A 6171-nucleotide genomic window follows, 5' to 3' on the forward strand; every position below is an offset into this window, starting at 1 on the left:
ATTTGATGCTTTGGTAGTAAATGTATTTTGAAAAGTTTATGTGGAGCTCTTGGATGAATTTTCGATGAAGCAGTGCGACAATGGGCGATAAACAGGTGATTGAAGAGGATGGACAGGTGTGTGTGTGTGTGTGTGTGTGTGTGAGAGAGAGAGAGAGAGGAAGCAATAGTGGAAGACTGGGAGGATGAGAGATAGGTAGATAGAAAAATAGAGATAGAGAAAGGGGAGGAAAAGCAATAGAGGAAGATTGACAGGATGAGAGAGAGAGAGAGAGAGAGAGAGAGAGAGAGAGAGTACCAGTTCGTTATGCTAGCGTGTTGAGGTTGATGAAGGGAGAGGGGAAAAAGAGGGGAGGGGAGGGAAGTGAGGCGGGAAGAGAGAGAGAGAGAGAGAGATTTAAGGAAAACAATCACTGACACCCGGGATAAGTAAATATAACCCATATGCCATTAAAAAAAAATAATGAAGATATTATCATGGTAGTATTGTACGACCTAATGAATAGAAAACATACTCTCTCTCTCTCTCTCTTTCTCTCTCTCTCCCTCTCTCTCTCTCTCTCTCTCCCACATCACTAGGCCTATGCGGTACTCTTGTCACTTTAACTTGGCCTGGAATTCGCTTCTCTGCAAGTTGAATTCTGAACTGTGGCATTAGAGTAACACTAGAATAAGATGCTAATCACGAAGAAGTGCTATGGAAAGGATATGGGGCCTTAGCATAGTCTTTTTCTGCCACTGAGCTACGGGAAATAAGCTGCGAAAGGACGAAAATCTGGGCCAAGTTAAGGTGAAAGGACTAGAGGATAAACAGCTATCATCTATCTATAGCCAGACCCCTTAATCCCTCAAGGGGTGGCCATAAACAATTCACCTCCATGTCGCCCTCTCCCCTGCCATTTCGCTGCCCTCCCCCTAACTTATACCTCCCTCTCTCATATACCTCTCCACTCCATCCCTTCATCTCATCCTCTGTCTCCCCCTTCCTCCCTCCACGTCCCTCACACACTCTCCTAGTTAGTCTCTCACTCTCCATCCGTGGCCAATATTACATACCTTAGACTGCATTGCCTTCCTTGTCCTCTATTTCCTCGTTTATCTGTTTGGGAGAAAAGATTAAATGTATCAATAATTTTACCCTGAAAATAAATATTGTGAGTCTGTTAAGGATATTAGTTATTTTGCTGTTCTTAAAGGGAAAGGGTTTGTACTGGTTGATTTATTGTTCAGTACTGGGTATTTGTGGAGAGAGAGAGAGAGAGAGAGAGAGAGAGAGAGAGAGAGAGAGAGAGAGAGAGAGAGAGAGTGGGGGGGGGAGGTCGAAGGAAGAGTAAGAAGACAATTTGAAAAAAAAAAAATCAGAATGTGTGATATATATACTGTTTTGCATGTCATGAGAGAGAGAGAGAGAGAGAGAGAGAAGACAGAAAATGGCTGTAAGGAATATAAGAAGCTACAACTGATGCCAGTGTGTGGTGTAGAGTTATGCTTGTGGTGAGGTGGGTGGCACGGGCGATGCTGTGCCTGGGCTGGGTGCTGCGGGATTACTGTCTTACCCACACTCTCCCTAACGCCTCTCCTTAAGCGATTTATTTCACACGTTACTATTTTATGTTATTCATGTCACGGTAATATTGAAATGTGTATACCGAAGATGCGAAATGCACTTGTAAGGAAAAGGAGCTTAATAAATCGCCTAGGAAAAGGTGTTAGAGAGCTTTCTATACCGACGAGAATACTGGTTTCAGAATGCAGCTTAAGACCCATACTTTGTCTATTAAGGAAGCTCCCTAACACCTCTTCCTTGCCAACTTATTCTCTTCTTTCACTGGATCAAAATATTCTTCTTACTGCTATTATATCTTTCCTCACTGGCTATTTCTCTTTTCTCTCGATTCCTCCCATCATTGCTTTTCCTCCTCCTTACTTTCTTCTTCCTCTACCCACTTTCTCCTCCACCTACACCTTTCCTCCCCTCTCTGCTGAGTTTTTCTCCCCACTGCTTCTTTCTCTCCTCCCCTCCCCTCCTCTCACCAATCTCCCCCTTAGCCTACTCCACATACTTTTTTTTTCTCCCCTCCTCTCTTCCCCCACCTCCTCCCCCTCCCTCTCTTCTTCCCCCTCCCCTTCCCCTACCCCCTCCCACCTCTCCAAATGTCACTCCTCCCACGTATTAAGGATTCACACTTGCGGCTCAGGTCACATGAGAGAGAAAGAGAAAGAGAGAGAGAGAGAGAGAGAGAGAGAGAGAGAGAGAGATTATAACGAGGAAAAAATCAACAATGAGAATGAAAAGAAGAGAGGGTCGTTTTTTCTTTCTCTCTCTCTCTCTCTTTTTTCGGTGTCTTTGGTTTGTGCTGTTATGGCTACTGGGAAAACGCTCTCTTTCTCTCTCTCTCTCTCTCTCTCTCTTTGTCTGTCTCTGTCTCTGTCTGTCTCTGTCTGTCTCTCTCTCTCTCTCTAACTGTTGTAGCTTCTTGTCTTCCTGTCATTGTTTTGGTGAAGACAGTGCGATGATAAGGAGGAGGAGGAGGAGGGGGAGGTAAGAGAAATGAGGACAGATTAGAGTTAAAAAGAGATGATGACAGTGATGATGATGAGGAAGAATATGGAGAAGAGGAGCAAGAAAATAGGGAGGAGGAGGAGGAGGAGGAGTAAAAGATGATGATGATGATGATGATAATGACGACAAACTTAAAGACGAGGAATATAAATTAGGAGGAGGAGAAGGAAGGCGAAGGAAAGGAGGAGGAGGAAGAGGAGGAGGAGAGGGAGGAGGAGGAGGAAGGGGAAGATAGGAAGAGGATAAGGAATAGGAAGATAAGAACTCACACTATCCTATCAACAACGACTCCTTTCTCTCTCTTCCTGTCTCTCCCTTTTTTTTTTTCTTTAATAGGTACTCTCTCTCTCTCTCTCTCTCTCTCTCTCTCTCTCTCTCTCTCTCATTTTGGCAACCTCACCACTCCTACTTCTTACCCTTACTCTCAGTCAGCCATGAAAGAGAGAGAGAGAGAGAGAGAGAGAGAGAGAGAGAGAGGAGGGGGGCTGGTGATGGTGATAATAATAGTGAAATATATACTGATGAGAGAGAGAGAGAGAGAGAGAGAGAATGATCGACTCTCAACCAAACTCGAGTCGGAATAATTTGCTCTAAGTAGAAAATTGCTTGGAGGATAACTGCGATGGTGGTGGTGGTGGTGGTGATGGTGGTGGTGGTGGTGGTGGTGATGGTGGTTGTAGTGGTAGTGGTGGTGGTGGTGGTGATGGTGATGGTGGTGGTTGTGGTAATAGTAATAGTATCATGAGTAGTAGCAGTAGTAGTAACAGAGATGGTGGTGGTGGTGGTGGTAGTTACGATGGTGGTAGTCCTAAGAGGGGTGGTGGTAGTGATGGTGGTACTGGCGGTGATAGTAGTGGTGATAGAAAAGATGCTATACTCTGTTCACTGTAACTTGGCCTAACACTACCATCTGCCTATCTTCAATGCTCAGACGTAACAATAGATTAACACCAAAATCAGATGCTAGTCACGAAGAAGTGCTGTGGAAAGGGTGTAAAGCTTAACCTCCTCCACCCTTCATATATACAACAGCTGAGTCATCATTTTTACCCTCCTCTACTTCCCGTCCACCCCTCCGTAACCCACATAGAAGGCCTCGAAGCACTTTTTATTTTGCGATTTATTCTGAACATTATATACCTCATCTCTCTCGCTGTCTTGGTATTTTTCCTATTATTATTCTGACATACCTGTATATATAAAACTCTCTCTCTCTCTCTCTCTCTCTCTCTCTCTCTCTCTCTCACACACACACACACACACACACACACACACACACACACACACACACACACACACACACACCTTCATAACACCAGCTCAACGCCGTCCAAGCAAACTTATTTCAGCCTCGTCTTACACGCGTCTTAAACCACACCACCAACACCAGCTCAGCACACACACCGCTACGCAAACTCTGATTATGAAGAGAGAGAGAGAGAGAGAGAGAGAGAGAGAGAGAGAGAGAGAGAGAGAGAGAGAGAAATGGGAGACATAAACTGTAAAGAATGATAAAGAGAGAGGAGGAGAAAGAGGGAAGTAGTAAGAGAAGGAAGGAAGGAAGGACAGTAAGTAAGAATATGGAAGGAAAGGGAGAATGGAATGAGGAAAATGATTATGGAAGGAGGGAAAGAAGGAGGTAATGAGGAGAGGAAAATGGTAGGAAGGAGAGAAGGAATGTGAGGAAGGAGGTAAAAGCTTGAGAAAGGGAGGAGGGAAAGAAGGAACGAAGGAAGGAGGAAAGGAAGGAAGATGAGAGGAAAAAGACAGTGAAGGGGAGGTATGTTAGAAGGAAGATAAAACATGGAGACACGCTGGGAGGAAAGAAAGAAGCATAGAAGGAAGGAAGAAATGAGGGAGAGAAGGGAAGGATGGGAAGAGGAAGGAGTTATGGTAATGAGGTAAAAACCTGGAAAAGGAGGGAAGGAAGAGAGGGGTGGAGAGAAAGGAAAGGAAGGAAAGAAAGAAATGGGGAGGAAGGGGAAGAAAGGTATGGAGGGGAGATAAAAACTGGGAGAAGGAATGAATGAATGAGAGAAGGAAATTGGGAAGAAAGAAAGTAATGAGATGGAATGGAGGGGAGAAGGTATGGAGGGGAGGTAAAATTGGGAAGGAGGAGGGAAGGAGAAAAAGAGGGATGCAAGGAAGGAAGAGAGAGAGGGGGGGGTGAAGAGAGAGAGAGAGAATTTATGTGTGAGGCACCATACTATATAATGTAAACTACCGGTACTAACACGGGTAATGGTGCACACACACACACACACACACACACACACACACACACACACACACACACACACACACACACACACACACACACACACACACACACACACACACACACACACACTCACTTTCCTGCACATTTTCGCTCGCTTTCTTCCACATTCTCTCTCTCTCTCTCTCCATCCTACCTGCCCCAGCTACATCCCCTCCTGTCGTCTACTCTTTGCCTCCTCTCTCTCTCTCTCTCTCTCTCTCTCTCTCTCTCTCTCTCACCACCCCCTTACCCCCCACCACCAAGTTCCTCCCCCACCCCTAACCTGTGTGTGTGTGTGTGTGTGTGTGTGTGTGTGTGTGTGTGTGTGTTTCCCCTTCCTATCCCAACCCTCAGTGTCCTATCATATCCTTTTCCCCATACACCTTGCCTCCCCCCTCCTCCACACATGTCTCCACCCAGTAACCGCCCTCCAATTGACCACATCCTGCCAGCCACACCACCCACCACACCCACCCTCCCCATAACACCAGCATTACATATATACAACACCCACCGCACCCACCCTCCCCATAATACCAGCATTACATAATACCACACACCACCCACCACACCCACCCTCCCCATAACACCAGCATTACATATAAACACCACCCACCACACCCACCCTCCCCATAACACCAGCATTACATAATACCACCCACCACACCCACCCTCCCCATAACACCAGCATTACATATAAACACCACCCACCACACCCACCCTCCCCATAACACCAGCATTACATATATATACCACTGTGAATCAAAATACCCATCACGTTGACACAATATTTCACGTTCAAATTAGTAGCAGAATATCTTAAATGTTTGACACACGATAAATGAGGGATCCTGTGTATACTCTCTCTCTCTCACCAACATCCCCCGTGCCCATCCCGTTCACTCCTCTCCGCCCTTCTCAATAATTTTTTTAACTTCTCCCTTACTACGGTCTCCAGTTTACCAGCAACAATTTTCAGTATATCATGAACTAGCATATTATCTCACTAATTATCCTTAAATTGTCCTGCTGATTATTCTTTATCATTATCGCTGACGTCAATAATTTTTCCGTCCGGTTCAGATTTTAAAAATAAAGAATGAGTTTTTTTGTATGCATTTATCCCGCTTTATTACGTTTATTGGGTTTTTACCTACTTTTTCCCGGAGAGAGAGAGAGAGAGAGAGAGAGAGGGAGAGAGAGAGAGAGAGAGAGAGAGAGAGAGAGAGAGTTAAGTAATACATTTCATTGTTGTGTTATCTGGTAGGGTTAGGTCTCTCCTGCTCATCTCTCTCTCATGCCCCAACACACACCTCACGTCACGCGGAACATTACACTGTCTTTATTTA

Source organism: Coenobita brevimanus, chromosome 34 (genome assembly GCF_032717465.1).
Source record: "Coenobita brevimanus isolate Jiangsu-jjx chromosome 34, ASM3271746v2, whole genome shotgun sequence".
Lineage (NCBI taxonomy): Eukaryota > Metazoa > Arthropoda > Malacostraca > Decapoda > Coenobitidae > Coenobita > Coenobita brevimanus.